This window comes from Osmia bicornis, chromosome 7 (genome assembly GCF_907164935.1).
Source record: "Osmia bicornis bicornis chromosome 7, iOsmBic2.1, whole genome shotgun sequence".
NCBI lineage: Eukaryota > Metazoa > Arthropoda > Insecta > Hymenoptera > Megachilidae > Osmia > Osmia bicornis.
Genome location: NC_060222.1, coordinates 2,859,369 through 2,875,262, shown reverse-complemented (window position 1 = coordinate 2,875,262; position 15,894 = coordinate 2,859,369). Strand labels below are relative to the sequence as shown.

At 39.6% G+C, this 15,894-nt stretch overlaps 1 protein-coding gene across 5 annotated transcripts in view; it reads right to left on the bottom strand.

The window, feature by feature from the left end:
• LOC114873811 overlaps nucleotides 1-15,894 on the bottom strand; it is a 49,112-nt gene that overhangs the window by 31,861 nt on the left and 1,357 nt on the right. For 4 of the 5 annotated variants that reach the window (XR_003788995.2, XM_029182538.2, XM_029182529.2 and 1 more), the window contains exons 1-3: nucleotides 11,009-11,806; nucleotides 10,325-10,639; nucleotides 9,808-10,242 (exon numbers count right to left, since the gene is read on the bottom strand). The exons of the other annotated variant lie outside the window; for it this stretch is intronic. The gene's annotated coding sequence lies outside the window, so the exon portion shown is untranslated. Of the gene's footprint in view, nucleotides 1-9,807; nucleotides 10,243-10,324; nucleotides 10,640-11,008; nucleotides 11,807-15,894 lie in introns of those variants that run through there. 5 annotated transcript variants of the gene reach the window in all.

Below are 15,894 nucleotides of genomic sequence, written 5' to 3'. Positions count from 1 at the left end.
CGAGAATATAAATGCTTCTTCGAAAGAGAAAGAAAAAAAAAGATTGATGTTTCCGTGAATCTGGAAAATTTCACTCTCGTTAAGAACTCATCAAAAGAACTGCCAGCGCGACACAGAATGATGAACTACAAACACGATCGAATCGCTTTCTACTTTGCGGCTGGCTATTATCGAGTTATACTACTAACTGGAAACGATAACTCGCGAAAGTCACGGTCGCGGGTAAACTGATGAAAGTAGATGTAAAGGGGACCGATAAATATTGCACATTTTCACTCATAAATTTTCGACTAGACCAACTTTGCAAATAAAATGTAATTGATTATCTGATAGAAGCATAATTCTTCCCTTTTCTAAATTAAGGATACTCAAATTTATTCGCTGGATAAATTTTCCAAGTAATTAAAAATTAAAATTAAAATTAAAAAACAAAGTAATTCTATTAGAATTCCTATTAGCAAGTTACGTGCAGGCGCCTCCACGTGAGAAGAAAACGAAGACGTGAATGTTTGACGGGTCAATTATCCCGTTCGCGTAATTACTCTTAATCGTCGGAGGTAACGGATCGCCTGTCGAAGGTGAAGAATAAGAAGCACGAAAGATCAGATTCGCATAAGCGCCAACGGAGGAACGTTTCCAGTAGCACATCTGTTCACCTACGAGTTTCACACACGGATTTTACGATTGATTTATTTCAAATGTCCCACCACGCGTACCGTTCGCTCGTCTTTTTCGATAACCAGGGATCAGGAATTCCCTGATCGATCAACGACAATCTACAAAGGCCAGGGTTAACGTGTACTCGTGGTTACACGATGCCATTACGTAAACTGCATCTGCCTCGACCAGCTCGAATGCACCTTACTGTAGTTTGCAACAGATGTTGCTACATTGGCAATATTGTCTCAGGAAGAGGTCGAAGGCTTCAGTATAACGGAGGATCGAGTTTCATACACGTAGCAAATTTATGATAATAATCGACAATTTTCGAACAGATTGAACTTTTTGAAAAAATGCAATGTTCTATTCAAAGATATTTTTGAAGAATGTTAAGTTACAACTTTGAGAAAATTTCTTTCACGACAAGACTTAGAATTTATTTCTACTTATAATTGGCTGACGAAGTTTGATTTATTAATTGATACCTCCAGAAAATTTATTAATTTTCATCTCCAGTCGTGGGATCGGGAAAAGTATCAGAGGATTTTTGTCGCGATTCATTCGATACCGTAAGTAATCGCGCAAAAGTGGCGCAAGGAAATCGCGTATCGTGCCTATAATTCTTACCGTTTACCTTTTTCGTGCGGATTCCCTGGCGTATCCAAACAGAAACGCAGGTTTCTCTCGCGTGAGTCAAACCCAGAGCAAGGATGACTTTCTCCGTGCAATTTATGCGACATTGGAACACGATTCCCTTTTCGCTCAAATTATCATACTCAACTGACGCGACTTTAATGAAATAATTACCAAGAATTGTGATATGTTTTCCTAAAGATTTATCAGTATCCGCGATCGAAGGGCCATTCGATCCCTTTGTCGGTTATAAAAGAAGCCCGTGGCTGTAAAATGGAGCCGTTAAAAAAGGAACTTCCCCGGTATCGTTTCCCTTAACTTTATTGCGAGTAATTCCGCCAGGCTAGTGTTAATGCATTAATTTTTCAAGCAAAGACCGGATCGCGTTATCGCCACGAAAACACGTCCCTCATCTCCTTCCTGTAGCCAACTTTAACGACTAAATTCGGACGATCTGAATACTCGTTTTTTTTACGCTGACAGCTCGCGCTCGTAGCCCGCTGTTCCTGTGGCACTTTTTAATTGGCGGAGACGGCTTTTTAACGAGCATCAACTACCCTTTTCGAGCCTCCTGGAACCGGACGTATTCTACCGGTTATTCAAGGACATATTCTTGTACCTCGAAATGTAAAACGAAATAATACATTCGCAAAAATAATTATTTCATTTCGATGCAATCGATTCGATAAGAGCAGAGACACGAGTGTTCCGCGACAAATTTGATAATTATTCCAGGTAATTGGACGGCTAATTATACACGTTGTACATTTACCTTCGCGATATCTCAAGCTCAAGAGTTTCAACATTCCCGGCAATGTTATGACGCGATTTAACGTCTGTTATTAGACGCATATGAATTATTCAGTGAGCAGGAAATTCGTCGGAAGAGGCAGCGGTGAATTGAAACTCGCGGTGGAACCTGTTCTCTCGGTTACAATTAATTAGGCACGAGCGAGAAGTATGGTTATCCACTCGGGACTCTTGTTAGCGAAAAGGTACAACCAATGATCTTTGCACGTTCCCGATTCGTCCGTCGAGACATGATCGAGTAAAATTAGGGGAATTATTCTTCCTGCCGGATATAATTCATCGGATAAATTCACGATCTTCCGCCATTTGATCTTACCCCAATAGCAATTAACCTGATCCTTAATGAAACAGTTTAACATCTTTCGGTAGCTTAAATACCGAAATCGGGATACTTTATGGTCTCAGAGATAGATAATTATTTATGCAAATGGAGTAAATTCAGGTAAACGATAATTGCACGTGGTTGTTACACGCGATGCTGATGTTCGAAAATTTTGATGGGAACAGGGCGAAAGCAAGAAAAAATGAGAACAAAAATTCTGAAGAATATTTTCTATCCAAGAAGAAATTTAAAGAGATAATAAAAGTTACGAGTTCCCCAAATACAATAAGCCATCAAGGGAACGTAAGTCGTAAAGCAACTTTTTTTTATTACCCGACACCATTAGAATTCCCTAGAGGTAGATGCTACATGCACCAACGAGGTGCATCGCCATACTTTGTGCAACAGTCGTGTGCATCGCATTCCAGTAAGCAAAAAGCAGGCTCATTCGATCTATGCACGAGAAGAGGCACCTTCCGGTAGACTTCTAGTTTCTTTCCACTTCGACTTAAGGAAAGCTTTATTTTACGAGTTGCAAAATTTAAATTTACTATAAATAATGTACTTGGAATCAAAGCAGGATTTCTTAGGGAAAAAAGGGTACCGGGTTTCCGCCCTTCCCCAATGGTTTCCCAGAGGAGAATGACGATGTAGAGGAGAGGGTTCCATATATGTAGGTCTGCAGTCCCCCCTTTTTCCCCTCGCAACTTGTGGAAAAATTTGAATAGATATTTATTTATTATTCATACTTCTCAGTTCTGCATCAAATTTTGTAATATTTAATAATTAAAAATTACGTTATTTAATTTCTAAATCACTTTTAATATTAATATCGTCAAAATTAGAATTTTGAAAAATTCTGCTTCCTCCATGTCGCCATTTTTTCTAAAAAAGTACCTTGCAACATTTCATCTATGTATATAAAAAAGGGCTGATCCATTTATAAAATAGAATAAAAATTTATGTAATCGTTCATCGAATTGCGAATTCAAGGTAATATAAACAGGGAACTTGCTTTCCATATACGAAGTAATTAGTAGTTTAATACGTGTAGTACAGGTACACGGCACGATATGGAGGAAATACGCTTCCTGTATATGGTGCTTTTAATATTTCATGACTTTACGTGATTCTGTTTTCGCGAAGGAAAGCCAGACAAGAGAAGAATCTCATTTTTCAACGGGATAATTGAATATACTCCGAAACAATCGAGAGGTTCGAGAGTTGTACGCTCCTACGAGGAACTACGTTAATTATCAATCGTATTTCTACGTGTACGTGACCGAGCATATGCATTTCCTTACGAAGGAAATCTCTTTCCACGATTGGTCTTCCGTGAAGGAAGAATTCTAACACTCGTTGCTTTTCGTTTTCAATTATGTTCCTCTGATTTATTTGACGACCCTATTGTTGCTGTTGCTATTAGAACATTGTTCGCAACATGTATGAATACATGGGAGTATGTATAGAAGACAAAATGAATTTGAAATTCAACTCTGCTCACATATCATCAGAAATTACATACACTTTCAGAAGAAAAGAAAAAATGCGGTAACAAATGAATTTCAGCAAAAGTTGTACTTATGGAAGTTATCAAAGCGTGGCACAAAACTCTTAATTACAGCTTATTAATTAATATTTATATCTCAGTCAGTTTTCTCACTTTCCGAAGACGCGTGTAGGCGTGCTTTTTGAATGAACTTTTAATTCTTTGTTTATTGTACGTTCAGAATGACCGCCGCTAATTAACAGAGGCACTGTATACCGAAGGGCAATTACATAGGTTGCTTCGTAGAAGAGCGATTCTTGATGCGTACACGCGAAACAAGCGGATAGAAGCGTTCGTATTGATCATCGCGGCGTAACGAGCTCGGGAGTCCTTTTTTTCAGGATCATCCGACGCGCGAACGGAAGGAATGTTTTCAGCAGGAAATGCAGGCGAACCGGATGCCGCGAATTCCTGCGTACATTTTTTTAGAGTTCAGGAAAGGGATAGACAAGAATGCATATGATAAATTTCGTTGGAAAAATAATAAGAAAAATTTAATTTCTTTCAGAGGAACCCTAACGTTCATTAGAAAACGAAAGGTTTCTCAAAGGATCGTACTCAAAAATTCTTCCACAAGCAACTGGAAACAACGTGCAACAGAAAAAGGCGCGTTGGCGAGCATGTAACGAGAAAACAACGGGCGAACCGTATCGCGGCGATGATCGCGCGGAAGAAGATCGTTCGCGCGTACCTCGTTGAATATATTATACACCCTTCGAGCAGACAGCTGGGTATCGAAGCCTTTTCATTCTTCTTGAATATTCGCTTTAAAATATAACAGATACTTGATATAATTAAAAATCATGTCGGAAACATTTTTATTTCCGGTAAACTTAATTTAAGATCCTGACCTCTGAAATACATAAAAAGACCCCTAAAATGTCTAAAAATTGTTTGCGAAAATTCACGCGTCGCGTAACAAAGTATTAATTAAAACCAGACGAAAAATATCCTCCAGTTGTTTGGAATAAAATTAACAATGACCAGGGCACGTTCATTAAAATGCAACCGGAATATCCCCAGCGACACGTTCGAGGAGATAACGGTATCAATTAAGATATTACATTAACATGCAGCAGGTAAACGGGGATTAAACAGTCAGATAAGCCTGTACGTCACGAGTTTGTAAGCTGTATTGAGTTGAAACTTTTTGCCCTGCAGGTTAAGGGTGTCACGCGAAAGGTTTACACCTGCAACCTGTTATTCCAGTTGGAATAACCTTGCTATAATGGTTCGAGAAACTTGTTGTACGTGTTACGATTGTATATTGAATAGAATCAGCGACAAATAGAACCAATTCTTTCATTCTTCACTTTCTATCGTAATTTATACAATTTTTTTTTTTATTTTTATATATGCAATTTTCTTGATATGTCAATCACGATTGGGTCATCCGAGATACGCAAATGAGTGGCATACAGCCTTCAGGCAACGAGCCACGTCTATTTTTAGCGATTCGAGGTTCATTCATAATACGAGCTGCTGATAGGCAGGCTAATAAAATGCCTCATGCATTATTGACGTCTTTTCATTAGCCGGACACCTGCTATCTATCGTTATTTGCATATGGCACTCTGGGGCAAGAATGTCTGCTGAAAATTTCAGCAAATTCAAATGGAGACTTTGTTCTATGAAAGATATAGCCTACCAACGAATCGTCAAGGTTCGCAAGCACGGTAATCGGTCCACTGAACCTTCCTAGCGGAATCCTTTTTCTCACCGTTGATAAAAGATTAGAGAAAATTGTGAGACATTTTCGCTGCTAGCGGTATCTCTTCAGCGGCCTGTCACAATTGAATTGGTGAATTTAATGAGACACCTGTTCCTGTTCATCCTCGATCGAATGAAAATCTGTAACGTGTGATCGAATAATAAGGAAAAGAGAATTCTAAGAGATTTTAATCTTTGTCTATGAAGACATAACTGGAGATCCAATATTAATATCTCTTTTTTTTACGAATAAAAATTAATAGACCAGAGAGAGTTCGATTCAGTTCGTAACTGAAAGAGATGAGGATGGACTTGGAACAAGATCTTTAACGAGCTTTTACTTTCGAAAGATGTTAAACTAGGGTAAAAAGCCATCGAACGCGTTATAATTAGAACGTACTAGTAATTATGCTATCCTCGTAACGAGCATATTATAACACTCTCCAGTTGAGTGAAAGTATATTCGCTATCGTCGTCATCGTTCGGATCTCGATGTAAAACATAACTTCATTGATTGCTAAATTTTCTCTTAAAGCGTTTCCTTGTTCGCTTTGATGCGCGATTTTACTTTTCCCCTGGAATTTGATCTGGAACTAACGAACACCTGTACCGATCGGAGCGAACAAGCTGTTCTGATTTAACCGGTGAAAAGAAAATTTACTGGCTTATATAACGTAGTGTTTGATTTACATAACAACAGAGTTACGCGTTGAACGTCAAGCTTCTTCCTCTATTAAGTGTAAGTACGGTAATCTGTCTGTATTTTCCTTTTCCTTTCCGCACAGAAACTTCAATTACGTTAACTACTACCTGATCTAGTAATCACTTGAAGTTGATTATAGATATTTTAACCCTTGTCAAGGCAATGAACGTATTTACACGTTTAACCTTTCAATTTTTTAACTTGTTAGGTTTATAACCTTTCAAGTTTTTAATTTCCCTGTTTTTCAACACTGAAAACTTTCATTTTTCAATTTTTCAACGCGCAAAATTTTCAACCCTTTTCAACTTTACAATTTTCAACCGAAAATGAATGAAAATCGAAAATACCAAGTGCAAGTAGCGCATCCAGAAGCTTCCACTTAAATCTTACAAAAGAAACAGAAGTTACCCGAGGTATTTCCTGTGCTCCGAGCGATTAAGTACAGTATCATCACAATGGGGCGTAATTAAGCAGATATTATCGCGTCTCGTTGGCGCGTAACAAGGTGTAACTAAATGAATTACGCACGAGCTGCGGACGGAGAGGCATGACGAAAGCTGTGTTCGTAGATCGCGACGAGTCTGCCAGATTTTTCTCTGTTCATCGTAAATCACGCACCACGTCGAACATCCGCGTGACTAATAATTCAAGAAGCCCGAGTAAGCGTAAAGATCCACAACGATCGACGAATAAATAATCCAGCAACGAAAGAAACACGGCTCCTCCAATGTTCTCCCTTCTTGTTAAAAGGTAAAAAAATATGATCAAACCAGACGCAAACATAGAAACGAGACGTTTTACCGTTAAATCTGACAACTCATTTAGCAGGAATCTATTTAATAAACGAACCATGGCGAGGCGATAGAAGGAAATTTGGAAAGGAGAATTAAGATATCTATTGAAACGGCACTTTTGTCGCTGTAATACACGGTCATATCGTAAATCGACGTACCAAACAGGCGGATATCTTGGAAACGAAGACAGCAGCCAGACGAAGTATATTTACGAACCCGACAGGATAAAAATCTATTCGAAACATTTCTGAACGTGACAGTAGAAGTGGTTACGATTGATGATACGGCTATTCCAGGATAAATTACATATAATAGAATTTAACTATAGAATCCTTTGAAAGGAAAGGAGACAACCAGTAGCCAAGGTTCAACGGGATCTCTTACATCCGGATCCATTTCAAGACGATAAATTGTAAATTAGCATTGATTTTAAATCTTAAAACCAGGTTGCAATACCGTACTGGGTTGATAAGGTATCAACCTCTGTCGCAACTTTATACGCTTCGACGAATAACTTATCTTCAGGATAGCCTTAAGAATCAGAGACCACATTTTCGTAATAAAAATCAAAAACCAGAAATGGAACTTTCAATTCCCTTATCAGCCGATCAGAAGCGTCAGTTTCTTGAGGATCTCAACGCTTCCGCGTGATACTCAATCACGATCTCGGGATGTTCAGACAACATAAGTGCGATAGAAGTGATCGAACGCTGTCACGTGAAAATAGATGAAAAGTAATAAAAGCGTTTTGTGTAGCAAAGCTAACGAGCTTTCGAAGCCTCTGTTGTACCGTCGCGTCGGACGCGTTTTATACAACTCGACCATCTGTTCACGGGGGATAATTAAAATTACCCTGTTGGAGCGACGTAAATGGTGTTTGATTGGGGCTCGACTGTTCGTTAATCGATTGATTAATTGACGGTGATCGACGTGCATCGTAATCGACTTTCGTAACCTGCTCGTTAAACACTCGAGGTTCTTTCAGTGTTGAGTACTTCTGATAATTCATTGATTTCTAGGACTTTGCGGATGCTTTATTCCACGCTGAAATTATCGAGAAATGGCAGATTTTCAATTCTTCTTCTAAATAATATTCTAATTTCATTAATTGGAATCGAATTGAAATTTTTTAGCTCAGGAGGATTTTGTTTGAATTTCCCAGACGGGACGAAAGGAGGCAGGTAAGAAAGTGTAAGATGCTGGAAAGTGGAGCAGAGAGGCGTGGCAGCTTGAATGAACGTAACAGAAAACCCGTCTAGCAGACGAAGTAGAAGCATGTTTCCCTAGGTGAGATTCGCCGCCGGCTTCTAGCACGTTCACCACGTCTGCTCTTATTTTACGAGTATAAAGTGGGTGTGTGTGTCGAGGCGGCTTCTTCGTGGCCTTGCAAGGTCGTTTCTGTACACGGCCAAGGCGATCCTATCTCTTCAGCTCCTTTCCTCCGATTCTCGGGCAAACGCGACCCTTATCGGTTCGAGGACGCACGGATAATTAACCCTCGGGGCAAACGTATCGAATTTCGATCGTTACAGGAGATTCTACAAGGTCGAACGAGAAATCATTTCAGTAATCATCTCTGGCAATTTCTAATTAATTCGACACCCGGAATTATTTATTGAATTGATCAGGGATTAGAAAAGTTCCTCGACGCTGCTGGACAGTTCTATTAGTCTTGAGTACGAGTTATGCGACTGGTAGGTCGTGTAATTAAACGGCGAGTCGATGGAACAAACGTAACAGAGATACCGAATGATTTGTGTAATTGAATGGTGGGTCGACTGCGATAATAATAATTATTTGGAATTATAAATGAGGGTATCAGAAGGATTGGAGGAGTTGAATAATTTCTTCTTTTACAAGGTGTTGATTATATCAATGTTTGAATAAATGACCTAATCTAAACTTAACGAGCTGGTGATCACAAGATAATCATCAAGAAGCCTATAGTTACACGAAAATGATGTATCCATGCAAACCCAAATAACTGTATTACAATGGATATATAACTGTTTGATAATTTTGTAAAGAGAAACCTCGCAAGTTTCAAAGATTACAAATGAACTGATGATACTTCTCAAAAAAAAAAGAAAGTAGTAATGTTTAGTAGCAACGAACCAGTTGTTAAAGTTCTATCAATCACTACCTCTTTTTTCTCTCAGCAATTTCGACAAACGGCAATGATTGGTCCAGTCAAAATTAACAGTCTCATTCTTCTTTCGGGTGTTGAAGAAAAGGATCTCCGAACCGACGGATTTTTGACCGATGATTAATAGCTATATGCTAATTAAACAAGGATTCAACTTTTGATAGCATCGATGCTATTATACGGGGACACTGATATGTTGTTAAAATTTTAATGAAGTCGGTTCACTCGTTGCTACTTGACAATTTAATAGACTTCATTCAATTAAACGTGAGAAAAAATGATGGCAGGTGGTTGATTAGAGATGTCATTGAGACGACTGATTAATTTTATATTTTAAACTACCGGTTAGTCAAAATTTTCTCTTTTCTATTAATTATAAAACATGAGGTGTCAGTCGTCCTGTTAAATTCGAAGGTAGGCTAAATCTACTATTCGCAATTATTCTAAATCGATTAATTACAAATTAGAAGACCGACTCACCTGCTAAATTTCGACTGGATCCGACGAGCCATGCGATGAATATTGATCCCTGGATCGACGATGATCGATCACTCCCTCGGCACGTGGATGTCCAAGTCAGTTTCACACCATCCAAGGAAGCTTCATTTCACAATCCCCAGTTTTCATAATCACAATTTTCACTTTTCCTCAAACTGTCTTTGTCCTTCCCACAAGAACCATCAAGATCTACCAATGGATCACAGAGACGATCCCTCAATGACTCAGTTTCATTGAATCCTTGCCAATTTCCTCATCCAGAAGCAAAGGTTCCTCTTCACAGAGGAATTTTATCAAAATTCCACGAATCGGAAACGAGCCGAATCACTTGCTGTCATGATCTCTTCAAGTAGGCTCCTTCTTCGCTAGTCATCAGCGTTAGACTCTGCTGATCGACGCTCATGATCGCCTATGAAGCTAAGAGAGGTCGTAGGAGATTAAGCAACAATAACAACGAGTGTTATTTTCAAGAGGCTCGTCGAGGATAATGTCTACTAACGGTGTTGCATGCCAAGTGTCGTTTTACGTCGGGCCAGATCGACTGGCAAAGAGGAAGGGTTGCTTCTAGGGCGAACTTCCACCAGGGCAGAGAAGAAGGTAAGAAGCAAGGTAGGGTTTCGGATCCGTGCTGGTTGGTGGTCGAGTAGTTTGTGCCTGAGAGCGCAAGCGGAGCTACGACCATCTCCGGCTCGGTCTTTCCCTGCTGATTCCTCGTCCCTCTTCGGATCCTGCGTCCCGATCCCTCCGAGAACTTCTTTCTCTTTCGGTCGCTCGTCTTTGCTAGATGGCGCCAACCAGTGATGGCCTCGACAATCTTTCAAACGGGAAACATTATTGTTCGAATCGAAACAATGTATATGGATCATTCCATGAGAAACCGGGCAAGTTTCGGAGCGCCATGGCGAATTTTGTTAAAATTTATATATATTGTACCTTTCGGTGATATATAAACGTATCTCGAAGGATTTCTAAAAATTTTTCTAATTGCTTTGGTCAAGTGTAAGAATTTCAAAATTTTGGAAATTTTTCAAATTTAAATCTTGGAATTTTAGAATGATAAAAATCTACATTTTCGGGGTCCCACGTCAATGTAAGAATAAAAGTAAAAATTAATTTCTTTGCAAAATGAAAAGTGCTACCCTTGTTCTATAATTGAATTCGCGAATGCGATTTGAAGACGTACCATCTGTTTATCATACCAGTAGCGAACGGTCTCTCTTCCTCTCACTTTCTTCCCCCTTTGAGTTTCCCCATCAGCTTGTATCGGAATAACTCCATAGCCATGTTCTTTTCTTTATCGTCCTCGCCGGCCTATTCATCGTCCGCTTCCTCTTCGGTCCTCCGTCCGTTTCCGAAGCGATAGTCGTGTTGGTACGTTGCAGTATTGTCTTTTAACGATTACGACCGATGGACATCGTCCTTTCTCGGTGGTGAATTTTTCTCTAGCTTCTTTCTCGAAAAGGCGCTCACAGGATTTTACGATTCGTCCCGTCGATCGGCAACCCTGACGCCTCGCGATTTGTCCGTGTTTCGAAAGAAGCGTGCCATTTCTAACTGTATCTCGATTCGAACCCTTGGTGGTCGTCAGGATTCGAATCGTCAACCGTCGGCGTCGAATCAACGATGCTTTCGATCCGCACCGTGCAATCACGTTCTGGTTCGATTACTCAAGAAGAGACGCGGCGCGTTTACCGATCCGTATTACCAATAAAAAGAAAGAAAAAAGCTGAAAAATCGTAACGATTTTCTCGATCAACAACGTCGTTCACGGACGAACACGTAGCTACTCGAGCAGACAGCTAGGCCCAGTTTCTAGTTCGCAGACTATCAAAGGCTATCATAATCGGAATCGTAACCGTGAACAAACTACGCGGAACGTCGCTTTACATTCCGATCGTTCCACGAACTCGTTGCCGATCGACGGTTAACGTTTCGCGCGCTGGATACGCGATTCCTTATATCTAAGCGGTGCTGCTGGATTAACCCTATAAGCAAAGTAAGCACGTGCTTAGGGCACCAAAGGAAGGGGGGCAGAAAAAGTAGGAGAAAATTATGGAGCCATAAATAAAATACGGAAATAAATATTATTCTCCTTCTTACTGGAAGTTTTTAATTTCGAATTTTCGATAAATAAAATTTTGTTTTATGGTTTATTATTGTTTTAATATTTTGAATTAAGAATGTAGGAGGGCACCAAAATTAGTTAGTAGTTAAAACGACACGTGGAGGGAGGAGAAATATAATTTTCATTACATTTTCTGACAAATCATTCTAATAACAAGAAATCTAGGTCCTCCAGATTATTTGGCACGAGTCTCTCTTCAACCTCCAGAAGAGAAAATTGTCTACTAATTAAGTACGATCGATTTTAAAAGTCGGATCGACGCGTAAAATCAACAAATTACCGATCGTCACGCGTTGCGTTCGATATCGTAGCGAAAAAGAAGAACGACGGAATAAGCGAGACGTACACGAGGAGTTACTGTAGATAAGATAAAGGTAGCTTGTTAATTGGTATTTTATGCGGCGATTTGGACGAAACGTTTCAACAAGTAGCTGTCCGCGCGATCCCCGAAGGCCGCATTCGAAAAAGAAGAAGAAGAAGACGAAAGAAAAAAAAAATGAAGAAGAAACACTTGATGTGCGTGCGTAACTACTATAATTTCACCTGGCCAATGAAGAATCCAATAAAGCATCGGGTCGATGATAAATTTTTAATGGCTGGTTACATAGCCGTCGGCTGGTTACCAATGGCTGACCGCCGCCAAGAATGTTCCAGCTATCAAAATTTACAACGTTCCACGATATTTAAGCGAAGATTATTTATACGACGGATAAGATAGAGTGCGTTTAAGTGTCGCCGGTGAATATCGTTTCCAGGAGAAGTGAGAAACGTTCGGAACATAACCCGGAATGTGTTCTTTCATCATTTCGAGCAGACGGTCCGTGGTCCGGTGGACCGAATCCGGCAACGATTGATTAATTTATTCACAGATTCGGATCGTTATAAAAATTTGTAAAACGTGCTCGGCTCAAGGAAAACCGATAACATCATCTTTTTCGGCTAATGTAACGATCCCCAGCAAACTCTCTGATTTAACGATCTTTATACTGTAATTTCATTACCGATCGGTGCAATAAGCTTTCCATTTAATTACGTCTGATTCACGGTTTAATTTAGAGGAAACGCTCGGTGTCAAAGGTAAGAGGATGTAATTTTACTGGAGAAATTAATTGGGGAAAGCGCGAATTTTTCATTTTCCCTAATATTATAAATATCACTGATCAAAGTCTCGGTGCGAACAATTTTAATTCCACGCTTGTTTTCTCGCGTACCATCGCGATTATCCAGAGCTTTTTACACGAGCGGCTCAACTTTCGGGGCCATAGTGTCGTGGTTGAACCGATCGGCAGATTACACAGTCAAATCGGGAGGCCATCATCAGCCTCAGAATCAAAGATGCCGTTTTTATTCGTTTAATCGAACACGCGGATACCCATGCGAATATCGGCCTGACCACCCGGAAGGTAATTAAAGGGTAATCGCTGGTATATTTTCTCTTTTCATCGAACACTAGCGACGATAATCGCGACCCTGCTTGATGAGAGTAGCCCTGAAATATTCATTACGATCCGTCGAACAGAAACACAAGTTACAACGCGTTCCTTGAGTAACTTCGGAATTTTAATCGACGCGATTTCGAGCGAATTTCTATGTATTTTTAGGGCGAGGCTGTTTAATCGAAATATTCATAAATAATGGTATTTTTATTTTGAACCAGTTCACTGACACATTTTCTACCTGCGATTCAAAGTCGCCCCTGGCCCGGTGCGCCCTGTTTTCACGATTTATCAAGCAGTAATTCATACCTCTGCGATCGTTGTTCAATTAATCGGCATCGTGACACATTTCGTTCACCGTCCCCGCGGAACACCCACTGTGCCGAGCTTATTAATTTTCGCGATTAAACTTCGAAGATGAGACCGCGCGGCGGTCGGTGCTCTAAAAAATTCATTACACCCGGTCCAATTAATCCCCCTTTGCTCGCTTGTCTATCTCGCGTCCCAATTAAATTTTTACCCTGTCATGGAAGACTGTCTGGTCCCCCTCTGCTCGAGAAGGAATCATAAAATTTCAATAAAAATGATAATCCTGGAAAGTGTTAGTGTAATTCCGTAATTGAACAATAATTTTCAAACACCTGTTCCATGCGAGACGTATAATTCAGCGCCAAGAGGTACTTTGATAAACGAGGAAGAAAATTCGTACAGAGGAGGATTTCTGATAACGAATCTACTCCAGTTTCTGAAGATGTTTGGCTTCCTGCAAGCTCTACCTTGCGTTTCCGACGAAACGAAGAAGGATGCGTTTAACCCATGGGTCAGACAAGATTGAGAAAGAACCCGGCACTGTACGAAATTTTCAACCGGCGAATTTATGCCTCCAACGAAAGAAGCGATAAGTGGAAAGAGATCTTGCCAGAAGGACCACACGCGGGACCGTTGATCCTGACAGGATCTCTGAGATTCCTCGCTCGTGTTTTAGCGTATCGTTCGCGCGTGTAACCGAAGTATTTCGAGAATCATTTCTTTTCCCCGACGTATTTGTCCTCGACACGGGGATGGAATTTATTCGACAATAAAGAGGAACTTGTTACGCGCGTTCCACGAGAGGTTCCTTATCATCAGATGCTAGCGATTTCAACGAGCTAGTCGAGTAGAATGCGTAATAAAAGAAAATGAATTTCCACAATAACCCGTACGAAATACGATAAACCTGTGGATATTCCTTCGATCATCGTCGTAACGCGAAAGATTTAAATGCCGATTGACCCGTTTTGTACCATCAATTTCATTAGAAAATAATAATGTTCTCGATTATTAATCGGTAATAAGCTTCTTGAAAATAACTGTTTTTATATTTTGTAAGAATTTTCTGTAATATTTTCATCGCGGCAATATAATGAGAATCTACTGTAATAATAATATTATCTGTGATTTTGGAGAGTGTGCAACTTCCAGTGTAATAATAATAGTAGAAATTGCAAATGATTAGTTAATTAGAAAAGCTTGAAAAATATTTACCCTCGCCGCGGCAATATAACGAGAGAATTTGGAGAGAGAATGGTCAAAATTGATAATCTAATTTTTGAGATAAAAAGTCACAGAAATCCTGATCAGTCGTTTAATAATAGAGCTTCGATCCTTAACGAGGTAAAAGGGAAACGGGATGAAGCTTCACGCTCCAAGTAGGCCAGAAATCTTGATAAATAAAAAAAAATATGAAACTGTAATTAGTATTATCGTATCAAAACTTATACGTCATTTTGGTAGCTTTAGACCGTTCTACTCGTGACACCGTTTTCAGAAAAGGCAAGAAGCATGCTTGCAAAAAGCGTTCTAGCGAGTAGCTCGCACGCGGATGATTAGCACGTTTCCTTCTCGTGGAAAAGGAAGCGGCAAGAAATTTCAAGCGCAACAAAGGCAAAGTCAGCACAGAGACGATACCACTGACAGAAATGGTACTTAAAGAAGGCCTACAGTTAGGTAACATGTGGTAAAGCGACCATCTGTCTAGGAAGCAAGTGCCGTCGCTGAGGCGACCAGAACAACGACCATGCTCCTTCCTTTTCCCTGCTTCGGCGAGTTACCAACAAGCCAGACAATTATGCCTCGCTGATTCGAGTTAGTGCCATCGTTTGCTTAATTATTCCTCGATAAATGGCATTTCATCACCGGTAATCATTTTGACGTAAATCGCGGAACGATTTACGGAACGTCACATTATTATAAAGGACCTAATTTTAACTGGAACTTAATGTATATATAATTTTAGAAATTATAATTTTTCTCTTTTGAAAAACTAATACCAATACTTCTACATCTCAGAATAAATTGATAACTTAATCATCCTCAAATGAGAAGATAACCCTTGGTCATTACCAATAGTAATTATTCCTTAATTTATTGATAAAATATTACTTTTATTATACCCATTAATTTAAAAAAATTTGAATAGCATTATTATCTTCTTCATTATTAATTAGTTTAACATTTTCTTCATCAAAG